At 39.2% G+C, this 14,918-nt stretch overlaps 1 non-coding gene across 1 annotated transcript; it reads right to left on the bottom strand.

Annotated features, from left to right (window-relative positions):
- Window positions 1-11,871: 11,871 nt before the first annotated feature.
- On the bottom strand, window positions 11,872-11,978 carry LOC127089127 (small nucleolar RNA R71). Its single transcript, XR_007790902.1, has one exon. It is a non-coding gene; the product is annotated as a small nucleolar RNA R71 (small nucleolar RNA).
- Between the last annotated feature and the right edge of the window lie 2,940 nt (window positions 11,979-14,918).

Genomic DNA, 14,918 nt, shown 5'->3' with positions numbered 1-14,918 from the left:
CCAGTGAATGTGGCGGCATTCGCCGCGGACCATTTAGGTACCATGGGGCGTGCCAGCTCAGGAGCCATTTCTGTGGGAGGTATGATAACACAAATTGCTGACTGGTGTGGTTGTAGGCCGGTGTTGGACGGAGAAACCCCGATGCAGGCGTTGGGTAAGCTTGACCTCAATGCCCTGTGTACGCAAGGCATGCTCGAACAAAGCCGTCATGGGTATGTGTTGGTAAGCCGAACACGCAGGCTGTTCCGCTTACCGAACACTGATAAAACTAATGTTGATAACAATGAGAATTGGTTGTATACCTCTGTTGACCCCGAAGAGGCGGGAGAAGATGAATTTCTTGCAGGTGATACGAGGGAGGAAGATGCACCGGCAAGGGAGAGGGCTGTTCCTCACCCTCACACCTCTCACCATAGAGGTATGGGAGCCTCCTCTGCTGGATGGACACCCATGGACATGGAGCAGTTCCGTGTTGAGCAGGCTCGCCAGGGAGCGGAGATTGATCGGATCGTGACAGAGCAGCTCCGTCAAGGGGCTGCCATTGATGATATTCAAAGGATGATGCAACATATGATGTTGCAATTTCCACAGCACCCTCCTCCGCAGTAGTCACTGTAAGTCCCTCTTGCATTTGGGTTCAAACATTGGGGTCAATGTTTAGTTCAAGTGTGGGGGGGTTCCTTTCATTGTTTTAATTTATTTTCCGTTTTGGTTTTTCAATTTTTAAGTTAATTTTCCTTTGATTTCTTTTATTTTCAACTGTTTGGATGTTGGGTTACAGATTGATGGATAAAAACCAGAGGCGTGATGGAAAGATGGTTAGTGGATGAAAGACACAACCCGAACTCACGCTCCCGAGGCACCCTGGAAATTTATGCAGTCAAAGAAAAACTATTGTTGGACACAGTGGGATGAAAACTGGATTGAGATAGAAGTATGGTACACCTGAACCAAAAAGAAGCTACATTACACAGAGAGTGCTTTGGAACCTGCAAGTTTACCCCACATGGTGAGATTACAAAAAGCCAAATACTAAGAGATCATCATGAGAGTTAATCCAGGTATGACTCTATCGCTCTGGTTTTGCGTACGTTCTACTGACATAGCACTGCATTATGACACACACTGAGGCATTTTTGTTGTTGTTTAACCTTGAGCCTTTCCAGCCATCCTTGTACGTTTTATCCGTTGCGAACCCCTTTGAGCCTTTAACCATTTTGTTTGTTTGTAAACCGCTTATGTTACCCTATGGCCAGAAAAAGAAAAAAAAAATAGATAATAATCTCTTCTACCCTTGCTCGGCATAAATGTTGTGGATTTTGGAAACTGTGTGAATTCTAAGTTTGGGGTGGTAAATCTAATACCAAAGGGACAAGTGTGCGAAAAATTGTTACAAGAAAAGAGAAAAGAAAAATTGGAGGCTCTTTGAATGCTCCGGAAAAAGAAATAAAAAGAGAAAAGAAAAATAGAACTCATCAAAACGCACTTGTCCCAATTAAACGACTTGATTACATTTGAAATACTCAATCAGTTGAGTAAAGTTAAAGAGTCGATGTTGAACCCCTGTATATCAAAATAAGCACAGGTACAAGAAACATAACAGGAGTGCCGAGCCCAAACCCCTTGTGTATCCGTTTGTTATTTATCCTACCTGTCCTAAGCCCCGTTACAACCCTAAGTCCTCCAAAAGTGTGTGAATTATGTTTGTGCAATAGAAGTAGAATTTATTCAAAAACTAAGAGTCGATATTGCATACACTGAGTCTTTAGTGCTAACCCTGAGAGATTGTGTGAGATGTATGAAAAGCTTGCAGGTAAAGAGGTGCTGGACTGTGAGGTGTAGCGGATAGTTCGGATTGGGTGGCCAACGTCTTGACCATGAAGGTAGGAAACTCGGTGCGAATAACATCGGCTGCATAGTGGTAAAAAGGAATTTTGGGGTGACCTCTGTTTGTTGTCTCTGGCATCACTTGAGGACAAGCAATGAGATAAGTTTGGGGTTGTGATCGGTCACATTTTAACTTGATTCTCATCATGTTCTCGGCCAAAATTCATCAATGTGGTAACCCTTTATTTTGTGTTTTAGTGTTTGAATTTTAAGTATTTCATAGTTGAGTAGATTTATGCTTATTTTGCTTTTGGTGTTAATTTAAGTTTTTAGATGCGTTTTATGTCGTTTCCATGGTATTGTGCATGTTTCAGAAGTAGTTGAAGAGTCGGAAGTGCCAAGGCAACAGTGGAAGAGTGAAAGAAAAAGAAAGAAAAAATAGAAGGAAATTCCTGGAGCCAAACACGGCCCGTGTCTCCTGACACGGCCCGTGCTGCAAGAAAACCTTTTTCCCATACAAAAAACCAGGGAGCTGACACGGCCGGCCGTGTTGCTTGGCACGGCCCGTGTCAGCAGGTCTAAAGGAAAACCAAAAAATAAATAATTGAAGAGCCAACACGGCCGCCCGTGTTGCCTGGCACGGCCCGTGTTGGCAGGAGCGCTGAAGTTTCCGATTTCTTGTTTTCACTCATGTAAGTGATCCCGGAGGGCATTTTTGACTTTTTGGCCTGGCTGCAATGTGTATCACACTATTTAGACCTAATGGAAGGACAAACAAAGGGACGGAAGATAGAGAACGAGAGAATCAAGATTTTTGGAGAACGGAGATCATCAAGCGCGGAAGCAATTGAAGATCGAAGCTATCTAATCTCTTGTAATGTCTAATCTTATATTTGTACCTTCTTTGAATATTATCATGAGCTAAACCCCCCAATGCTAGGGGGGTGTCCCTGAATTGCTTTTGTAATAAACCTTTTTCCTACAATGTTATGAATGTTTATGTTTTTATGAAATCAATTTGTTATAACACGAGTGTAATGCTTGCCGTATTGGAAAATTAGGTATTGAATTGGAGGTAAAGGAGGTCTGACAAATCCCTTTATCACTATGTGTATAACAACATCGCTAATTTCTCTTAGGAATGAGGATCTAATAGTGATGATGGAAAATTCTTGATATTCATACATGGGATTAATATTCTTTTGAATGGCTAAGGAATTGGGATTTAAAATTGAATGTTAATGGTTTCTGGCTAAGGAATTAGGGGAAACTTCTCTTGAGAACCATATTGAATCATTCGAACATAGATATCATAAAATAAGGATTAAGTTTATTTCAGAGCAATTCATACACCCTTGATCTAGCATGTTTAACGTTTCTGCATTCAAAAATCTCTATTTTGCCTTTATATTTTACAAAGCAAATTCACTCTTCACTTACCAACTCAAGGTTATTTTGTTTAATTGAATCATTATCAACACTGATAGTTCCTACGCAGTCCTCGAGATCGATACTCAGGATAATTCCTTTTATTACTACATCGGTAAAATAGTCCACTTGCTATTTTCCCGATCAGAGCCCTTTTTGTATGCATTTGTTTTGGTTGAAAATATGTTTTCTTAAAAAATAGAATGAGAGGATGAGAAAAGAATTCATTATCTACATTTTGTGTTTGATAAGACTTTTAGTCTTATGCCTACTTACCAACATAAATGAGGGATCAAAACCTCGTAGTTCATGGTAAAAATTTCAAATATGGGTGAATTCATTTTAATAAAAGCTTAAAGATCTTTTGTTATCAATGTGAGAATACTCAACCAAACATCCATCGATAATGAGAGCTTTACAACATTTAAGAGGGAGAACTCGAACTTGGACTAAATCAAAAAGTATGCCACTAACCCTTAGGAAATGGAAAGTCTTACACTCAACATATCATGGAATGGGAGAATTACATCTCAACCAAGGATAACTCAAATCTAAATGCTTTCTTTTTGAAAAGTTTAAAAGGAAAAAGGCACTAAATTGCCAAAGTGATTAGATGGGGTTGTTAGTTCTTTTTGGCCTTTTTAAGATAAAGTCAATATGATTAAGTCTCTTTACAAGTTGATTAAGAAAAATAGTTTGAAAATCAATGGCATAAGGCCATGGTTTCTACTCAATAAAATAAGTCTAAGTTGAATAACAACAAGCAAAGAAGTTTTGAAAATGAGAAGGAGATTTTGAAATTAAAGAAGAAAGGGGGGAGATAAAGAGGTTATCCTATACAAAATTAAAAGTTTTGAGTTGAAAAGATCTAACCCATGAGAAGTGTAGTGGTTAATTCATGACCATTAAGCTATGGATAAACTTAACGTCAATTAAACCAGAGTCGCTACTGCGCTTTTATTGTTTCCAAAGGAAAAGGGAAAAGTACAAACAAAACCCAAAGATAAGAAGTTTTTAAATCAAAACTAATAAAATGTCAGAGATTACAGGTAAGGGGGTTGGTTACACAGAGGGAAGGTGTTAGCACCCAAAGTGTCCTAGGTACTCCTAGGGAGCCCTTTGTTATGTGTATATGTGTTTTGGTATAAAAGATGTTTGCAATAAAATAGAGTGGGGGATGAGAAAAGAATTCATTAATTATATTTTTGTGTTTGACAAGACCTTTGGACTTATGCCTACGTACCAACATAAAATGAAGGATCAAAACCTCGTAGTTTGTGGTATCAATTTCAAAGTGGCTGAATTGCTTTTAACAAAAATTTAAGTTTAAGAGAGGCACAATAGGCCTAAAAGGGTTTGAATGAGTGTTAGTTCTTTTTCTCTTTTGAAATTTTAAGTCAATATGATTAGATTCATTTACAAGTTTGATTTAAGAAAAGAATTTAAAAATGCAATGGCATAAGGCCAAAATTTCTAATTTGCAATAAAGTCTAAGTTTGAAAAAATCACAAGCAAAGAAGGTTTTGAAAGAGGGGAGAGATTTGAAATTTAAGAAATGGGAGGAAATGAAGAGACTAATCCTAAGCAAAAATTTAAAAGTTGAGAGTTGAAAAGATCGGACCAATGGGATGCAATCGAATAGACAAGAATATCATATAGAAACCCACTTTTCCTTTGGACTTTAAAATCAAGCAATATCAATAAGCAAGCAAGATGAAGAGCAAGGCATCAAATAAAGATAGTCACATCCCAACTAGCAACTTCATATTCTTCTTCATAATCTCCCATGTATCAAATGACATACTCCTTAAATGGCTGAGAAATAGGCATTAGACACAGGTTCAAAGTGACATTTCTCTAGACCATGTAGCAGATGAACTGAAGTGGACCCCAATACTTGCATCAGATGAAAGCTCACATGACAATGACTTGGTTTCAGAAAAGTTGGCATTGGCCAAGACCTTTTGCATATGGAGTGTTGCCTAATTCTAAGTCCAAGTCTCAGATCAAATCCAACAGTCCACACAAACAGTTTTTAAGAGTTTTTTATTGTTTATTATGTACATTAAGGTCTTAAGACCACAAACACAAAAAAGGTACACAAACAAATATATACAATCACAATATATTCATAATACATGGCTTAAGTGAGCAAAGTAAAAATAGTATTAAAATAAACAAGTTAAATGATATGAATAATGGCAAATGTTAAAAGGGCTTGAATTTAAAGTGCATAAGGTAAATGACTTGAAATTAAAAGTTAGTCAAATGTTAGTTGATTAGATGTTAGTATTGTTTTTGCTTTTCAATTGTTTAAGTCATTTTTTGGAGAACACTTAACCCTCTATTCACAAGCATGGATCCTTGAACCAAGACATCTTCCAAAGGAAAGAAAAAAAGCCAAGTTTCCACACAATACCATGAAAGGGGGGAGACTTACAATCTCACTTACTAGATTGCTATGCTTTTGGGTCAAAATTTAGCGTTATGTTAAGCAATCGTAATTGGACTTATGTCGAAGTGATCGGGAAAATAGCAAGTGTACTATTTTGCCTTTTATAGTAATAATGGGGAAATTCCCTGAATGTCGATCTCAAGGACTTCACGTCTATATCGAGTTTAAATTATCTTTCAATTAAACAAAAAGTATTAATTTGGTTTTTAGATGTAAAAATATAAGAATAAAGGTAAAGGCAAATAAGAATGAAAATAAATGTTTACAGGGAAAAAGGAACAATGCTAGGGAAGGTGTATGATTTATCCCTGTAACAACTCTGAGTCACTATTTTATCAACAAATATCAATTACTACCAGTTCTCAAGGGTATTTTCTCCCAAGTCCTTGGTGAGAAAACCTTTAATCAATCTACCATAATTTCTATGTCCATAGGCAATTAAGGTGAAGTTAAGCTTTATAATATCAAGAATCCTCTGGTTCATACAGGGTATCCCTAGTCCTAGGTGATATCTACTGTAGAGTAACCTTATGAAAACCTTATCAATGGCGGTCCAACCTAATCGATAACCACAAAACAATCTCGATTGGTCCGAAAGAGAAAGCATTAAACACATCGAAAGGTTACCGTAAAAATAATATTATAAATGCAAATGTAAACTCAAATTCGTTACAATTCTAAATCAGGGATACCCTCTAGCATTGGGGGGTTTAGCTACTCATATTGTTCAAAACAAATACAAGATAAAAATTACATATTACAAGTATTTGGATGACTTCGATCTTCAATCGCTTCCGCTCATGAAAACCTTCAGCTCTCTGAACGCCTTGCTCTCTGTAATACTTGATTACTTGACAATATTATGTTTTGCCTTATTCCAAGATCCCTTTTCCCTAGGTAGGAGGTCCTCTTTTATAATGAAAATTCCAAGCAACAGGTGGACATGTCCAAAAATCTCTCTGAAAGCCTGATATTCAAAAGCCCGATAAAAAGGGCAATTTTTGGTCTTGGGCTGACACGGGTGGCCGTGTCAGCCCGCTGTTCTGGCGACACGCCCATGGCCCCCTTGACACGGCTGGGAATGGTGCCTGACACGGCCCGTGTCAGCTGACACGGGTGGCCGTGTCAGGCCACTATTTTCCTTGCCACGCCCCCTTTTGCCTGACATGGGTGGCCGTGTCAGGCCTCATGTACTTGGGTTTTCCACTCCTTTGCTTGCTGGAATCTCGCATTGTCTTGCTTTGAGTTCCCTGGTTCTTCTACCTGGACCTGTCGGACAAAAATACAGATATCCCACGCATAAAATCACGAAAATATAAATAAAATGTAACAATGAATGGAAATGCTTAAATATTATACCGGAAGTAAAATTGCCTTGAAAAGTATCAAAAAAACTTGCACAGTGTCTCAAAATCCTCGGTTTCTTGTTGGATCAGTAACGAAAACTTAATGCAAATGGTGATTGATCACAACCCCAAACTTAGCTCATTGCTTGTCCTCAAGTAATGTTTCAGATGACACTGCGTGTCACTCCCCATGATTCTTTATGTTTCCTAACACTGCTGAGATCATTCACTAACATCTTCCCTCTTCCTTCCATAAGTCCTGCTTTTTCCTTGTTAGTTTTCAATCGCACTTCCATTTTAAAACACCGTTTTACCTGTCAGCTTATATCACATTCTCACCAATTCTCTTGGGGTTAAGTGTTTTCACTCATAATTCAGAATATGCAATATCAACTCGCAAGTTTGAATAATCTCTCTTTTCATATCACCTACACACAACACACACACTTTTGAGGTCTTTCGAGTTGTAACGTGGCTTGGGTTAAGGTGTGGATATTCAAACAAAAAAAATTGGGAAACAAGTGGTTTTTGGTTCAGAGTCAATGTCACCTACTATGTTGGTTTGTTTTTCTTTTGTTTTTAGCTCGGTTTCTCTTTTTTTCTATTTTTCAACCGAGTGTCCTTCTTTGGCTCGTGCTTCTTTTGAATCTTCAAGTTTATTTATATACTTTTTTTTCTTTTTATCTCGATGATTTTATACTTCACTTTTTTTCTTTGTTTTCGCACGTTTTTGGGCTTTTGGAACTCTTGGGTTTTTTTACCCCAAACTTAGCTTTTCAACACCGTTTAATAATATTAACATGACTCTGAACAGGGTAAGGAAGTGTTTTGGCCAAGGGGTACATTTATGGGGTTTAAACAAACAAATGGATACAGGCTCAAATGGGGTTTACAAGGGATAAAACTATTTGGGATGGCTAGAAAGGCTCGGGGTTAATTTCAAACAACGTGCCTCAGTGTGTGTAATCATGCAATGACAGTCCCAGAGAGTCTATGCAAATTTAGAGTGATAAAGACAAACCTGAATATCGCTCATGATGATTAATGTGTTTGGCTTTTTATGACTCACCCTGTTCGGTTAAGCTTTGACAGTATCCACAATACTCTTTAGCCTGGTGTGACTTCTTCCTTACTTCGGAATGTACAGGACACTTATGTTGGTTAAGCTGTATACGTTGCGTCCGATCTTTCTTTTTCAGCAGTGTCGACTTCCTAGGGAGATCCTTCACAACAAGCAATGGTAAGTGGCGTGATCCTTTCATCCACTCCCAATCGTGATCATTACTATTTCCACAATATCACCACAGATTTGAACCACTCGCAGCATAATGTACCTTCAAACAAAAAAGTCAAATCTAGAATGCAATAAAGTAAAATAACAAAATACTGAAAATAACCATACTGAAAATAACAAAAAAAACATAAAATATCCCCCACACTTGAACTAAACATTGGCCTCGATGTTTGTGAACAAAAGCGAAGGAGAACACTCACAGTACCCTACTGAGGAGGTGGGTGTGGAAAATGCAGCATCAATTGTCGCATCATGCTGCTCATCTCATCCAACATTTCCCTCTGCCAGGCTTGCTCGATGCCTTGTCGTTGTTGCTCCGTCCTTAAGTCACCCAATTCAATTTGTACCCAGGTCCATTGGCCAGTGGACCAGGAAGAGGATCCTGCCTCCTGTTGAGTATCCTGATGTGGGGGTACAAACTGTTCCTGAGGTTCCTCTTCTTCTGCCTCTGTGGCATCCACCTGGTCATCTACAAACTGCTCACCTGCAGCAAAATGGTAAATGTTGTGGCCTTCCTCCGCGTCGGGGCAGGGCTTACATACAACCAGTTGGCACAGTCAGTAATACTAACTTTTTCCGGATCCGGCAGAGCTATAATAAACCGTTAATGTATAAGCACAAAATAGTAAGTGGGGGCAACAACAATCATACCTTGTTGAATCAAAGTTGACATGTCAATTTTGGTTTTACTTACAATTAATGTGTCTTCGAGTAAAACAACCTGATACCCGAAATGTTCAGCAATTTGGGTGATCATGCCACCTACGGAGATGCTTCCGGAGTTTGCTCGGCCAACTCTGCCCAGATAGTCAGCTGTAAACGCGGCTACATTGATGGCTTTGTTTTATGCCATCGAGTACATAAAAAATAACTCTCTCTGAGTGGCTACCCCTGTGTTATCGCCTCTTCCAAACAGGGTGTAGGTCAAACCCTTTTGAGCATACCGGAAACATGGATTCTGGATGTCGGGGACCTTAACACCTTTGGAGGAGTAATTCTTCCTTCCGGTGATGGCAATCCAGAAATCCTTAGGTGAGAACCTATCTGGGAACACTCCTGGTCCGTACAGTGGGAGTTGGAGTATCCCTGCCAATTCCTCTACGGACAATTCATGATAGTTATTATACAGGCGGAAACGCAAAGTCCCTAAATAATAACTGGTAGTGTCGATCCATCTCTTTTCGAGTTGGAATTCCAACGTGCTGATGAATTCGAGCGTGATGCGCTCATATGTCGGCGCTTCCAGGCTCACGAACTCCAACATTCCTAATGATAACGCGAAAACACATCAGATATTTGCCTTAATTTACACTCAAAGATCATACCATTTTAATTAATATCCCGATTATTCCGCAAGTATTCGAGTTGTTTTTGCAGGTATTTAAATCTCCAAGCATTAATGAGCAAAATGAAGAAAAGGAAGAAAAAGAAGAAGAAACCGATGAGAAAGCACAGGAAAAAGCAGAAAACCAGAATGCAGAAATTGTTGATGTGACGACCGTCACAGCTTCATGACGACCGTCACGACCCAGCCTGTGACGACCGTCACAGGTCCATGACGAGCGTCACGCGGCCAGAATTTACGCTTTGAAACAGTCAATCACAGGCACCCAAACGTGCCTAAAATCTCTCCAGCAGCATGACTCCCCCGGATTCCTCATTCAACCAGTCTTCCATGAATTTCTCAACCGCCAAGACCTAAAGGAGCACTATATAAAGGACCAAAGTTGGAAAAATTGGAAACACCTACATCTACACTTACGCTCTGCAATTGAATTTTTACAACATTCTAGCTTTTTTGTTATTTTCTTTTCAGCAACTTTGTTTCCGTTGCCTAAGTTCATTTGCCATTTTTTTTAGAAATCTCTTTTCCCTTTTCCTTTCCGTTTTCTAGTTAGCCATAGTAGTAGTTTCCTACACTGGGGAACTACTACACTTTATTGAATTTTAGTAAACAATTTGTATTGAAGAAGCAGAAGCCTACCGACTTGTGGAGGACTGCTCAAGTACGCCGAGATTCGCTATACTCTGTTACTTCGATTGCCAGGTTTTATTAACTTATTATTATTGCCCAATTATTATTATAATTATGTTTGCCACAATGTTGATTTGTTTATGCTCTGTGTTTGCTTTATTTAACATGTCCGGCTAAATTACCGGTATCGGTATGTAGCAATTTAATTTGATGGGATTTAATAATAATCGGTGAAAACTCTTTTTCTCAAACAATCTTTTAGGCTGAGGTGTTTAATTTAAATTTTATTAACTTTATCACAAAAGCGTGAGAAGCTATTTAATACGGTTTTGCCACGAGAGTGGGAAATTAACTAAGGTGAGAACCAACAATCGCAAGAGCGTGAGGCTCGAGCTGGATAGTAAAAATTAGGTATTGAGTTTAAAAACAACAAGAGCACTTTAAAAACAATTAGAACTTATTTATTTTCAAAAAGTAATTTTAACTTCAAATGGGACAACGAGAGCGTACATTCTGACTTAAAGCTATAGGCCGAATCAACAATCACGAGAGTGTGAGATAAAACTTTTTAAATGAATATTTTCTACTGAGAGATATTTGGCATTTAAACTATTCACCGGTGACTTATCGAATCCCTGACAATTAATGTGTTGCATACTGATTCTTTCCATCAATTCTTTCTTAAAACTAAATTTCCCTTAGATTTACTATTTTGCCCCCGAACTTCTACTAATCATTCCCTTAGCTAAACATAGTGACGTTAGTAACACTAGTTTGACCATAGGTCCCTGTGGGATTGATATCTTTTAAAACTAAAGCGACTGGACTGTGCACTTGCAGTCAAGTACACGATAGACTATATTTTATATATAGTCACGACAAGTATCAAGTTTTTGGCGCCGTTGTCAGGGACTTGTTTTAGTTGAATAGTGCGATTCTTTCGTTGCATGGTATAAACTAAGGCAAAAATAAAAACTAATTTACTCTCCCTTATTTCCCTGATTGTATGCCAAGTACTCGCTCGGAAGGCGATAACTTAGCACCACCAGTCCCAGAATTAGAGTGTTTCTTATACGTAAGACGCCGAATACACGAATATCAACAAAAGTACGATATTCCCGATATCTTCTCTCCTCCTAAACCAGAATAAAAACCAACAATGGCTGAAGAAGGACCACATAATCGTCCTCTTAAATTCTACGCTACCCCGTCTCAACAAGAACCTCACAACAGCATTGTTGCCCCCGCTATCAATCGAAACGATTTCGAGCTGAAACCCTCACTATTATCAGCCGTCCAACAACATCAATTTGCTGGAAATCCTACGGACGATCCTAATGAACACCTGACCAAGTTTGTGCAGTACGCAGATACTGTAAAGACAAATGGTGTATCTCAAGATGCGATAAGACTGCGCCTCTTTCCTTTCTCACTAAGAGACAGAGCTTGGGCTTGGTTGCAATCCTTGCCATCCAACTCAGTTACAACATGGGAAGAACTGAATAACGTTTTCTTATCCCGATATTTTCCGCCGAGCAAAACTGCTATTCTGAGAGCTCAAATCAACAGATTCAGACAAAAAGATGTGGAATCTCTCTACGAAGCGTGGGAGAGATACAAGGACTTGATGAGGATATATCCATATCACGGTCTCGAAGACTGGGTGATCATTCACACATTTTACAATGGGCTTCTGTATAACACAAGACTGACAGTAGACGTTGCCGCGGGCGGTGCACTTATGGATAAGCCATACAACAAAGCCTACCAACTCATTAAAAACATGGTCCAAAACCATTGCCAATGGGGAGGTGAAAGAACTCCAGTGGAAAAGTCCCAGACAAAGGGTGGAATGTACGAAATCAGTAGCCTTGACCATGTTCATGCAAAGGTAGATGCCCTTGTTCAAAAATTAGACAACTTGACCATACCACCCGCAGCCACCGTGGCTGCTGTAACTCCAAACTGTGAGTTATGTGGAAACCCTGGACACACTGCACAAGAATGTCAAATATTAGCAGGAGTCCCAACCGATCAAGTGAATTACACACAAGGAAATCCCTATTTGAATACTTACAACCCAGGTTGGAAAAACGATACTAATTTCTCGTATAAGAATAACAACACCCTGTATGCACCTGGCCAAGCACCAGCTGTTCCGCTTGGATATCAAAAGCCAGCTAATAATGATCCTAACATGCCTAGGAAGTCAAATCTCGAATTGATGATGGAAAGCTTCATAGCTACCCAAGCTCAGACAAACAAAGACTTCTTAAACCAAAACATACATACTAGCGAGCAACTCAAACAACTAGCGAGCAAAGTAGACGCCTTAGCCACCCACAATAAAATGCTTGAAACACAAATTTCACAAGTGACTCAACATCAAGCATCTACAGCTGCTCCAGCTGGAACATTTCCTGGACAGCCGCAACCTAACCCAAAAGGACATGCAAATGCCGTTATACTGAGGAGTGGAAAAGAAGTAGACGGACCCGTAGATCCAAGACTCCAAAACCCTGCCATGTACCAAAAATCAGATAAAACCTCGACTGAGTAGGTGAGTGAACCAAAGGAAACAGAAGATAATACCCAAGAGGCCGAAGAGAAAGAGAAACCTTATGTGCCTCCACCTCCTTATAAACCACCAATTCCGTATCCTCAAAGACTCAAAATTTCTAAAACTGCGAGTCAATTTAGGAAATTTGTTGAACTTCTGAAGCAACTAAACATTACGATACCCTTTACAGAAGCCATCACACAAATTCCCTCCTATGCCAAATTTCTTAAGGAAATCCTATCCAATAAGAAAAAGATTGAGGATAACGAAACAGTTACACTTACTGTCGAGTGTAGCGCAATAATCCAGAATAACATGCCTCCCAAACTAAAAGACCCAGGTAGTTTTTCCATACCCTGTGTCATTGGAAAATTCGTCATAGACAAAGCTCTATGCGATCTAGGAGCCAACATTAATGTAATGCCCTTAACCATCTGTAAAAGGCTCAGTATGGGAGAATTAAGACCAACCAAGATGTCTATTCAATTAGCTGACCGCTCAATCAAATATCATGTCGGTATACTAGAGAATGTCTCTGTACGTGTAGGACAATTTTACATTCCTACAGACTTCATAATCATGGATATCAAAGAAGATGCCAATACATCTATCATTTTAGGAAGGCCATTCTTGGCTACCGCCGGAGCTATAATAGACGTAAAGAGAGGTAAGCTAACATTCGAAGTTGGAGAGGAAAAGGTTGAATTCATCTTGACCCAATTCTTACAAGCGCCATCTATAGACGATACATGCTATCTACTTGATGTCATAGACGAATGCGTGAGAGAGATGGAGATGCAAGAAACCACATACTCTGATATAATGAAAATCTAAATCCCTCCAATCTTTGAAGACGATAATTGGTATGAACCATACCAAAGCGAAAGTCTAAGCGAATGCTTAGCACTTACACCCAACCACATGCCATGCCCAAAGAAACATGACTTTGAATTAAAAGCACTACCAGAGAACCTAAGATACGAATTCCTAGACACTGAACTGAAAAGACCAGTAATAGTCAATGCTGACTTGGGACAGATGGAAACTGAGAAATTACTAGAGGTCCTAAGGAAATATCTAACTGCGTTAGGATATAACATCGCCGATCTAAAAGGAATGAGTCCTTCTATCTGTATGCATCGCATTATGCTGGAGGAAGATTGTAAAACCTCTAGAGAAAACCAGAGAAGGGTCAACCCAGTCCTAAGTACGGTAGTCAAGGATGAAGTAAAGAAACTTCTAGATGCTGGAATCATATACCCGATCTCCGATAGTCAATGGGTTAGCCCCGTTCATGTAGTACCCAAGAAAGGGGGTGTTACAGTTGTTAAGAACAAGAAGGGTGAATCTATAGCACAAAGAGTTGTGACCGAAAGTAAAATGTGCATCGACTATAGAAAACTAAACAAAGCCACTCGGAAAGATCATTTCCCTCTTCCCTTCATTGACCAAATGCTTGAACGATTGGCTAAGCATTCTCACTTCTACTATCTAAACGGTTATTCAAGATTCTTTCAAATCCCAATCCATCCTGACGACCAAGAAAAGACTACCTTCACATGCCCTTATGGTACATTCGCCTATCGACGAATGCCATTTGGATTATGCAATGCTCCCGCAACATTTCAAAGATGCATGATGGCAATCTTCGCCGATTTTATAGACGACATCATGGAAGTCTTTATGCACGATTTTTCTATTTGTGGGCAGAGTTTTGAAGGATGTCTATCAAACCTTGAAATGGTACTCGAAAGATGCGTAAAGGTAAACCTAGTTTTAAACTGGGAGAAATGTCATTTCATGGTTCAACAAGGAATCGTGTTAGGTCACGTGGTATCTGACAGAGGAATTGAAGTAGACAAAGCTAAGATCGAAATCATAAAGAACCTTCAACCTCTGAAAACCGTACGAGAAATACGAAGCTTTCTAGGACACGCCGATTTCTACCGACGTTTCATTAAAGATTTCTCAAAAATTACCAAGCCAGTTACAGGTTTATTAATGAAAGACGTTGATTTCATCTTTGATGAAAA

This window comes from Lathyrus oleraceus, chromosome 5 (genome assembly GCF_024323335.1).
Source record: "Lathyrus oleraceus cultivar Zhongwan6 chromosome 5, CAAS_Psat_ZW6_1.0, whole genome shotgun sequence".
In the NCBI taxonomy this organism is placed as follows: domain Eukaryota; kingdom Viridiplantae; phylum Streptophyta; class Magnoliopsida; order Fabales; family Fabaceae; genus Lathyrus; species Lathyrus oleraceus.
Note: the sequence above shows the minus strand (reverse complement) of the source record. Positions and strands in the feature narration are given on the sequence as shown.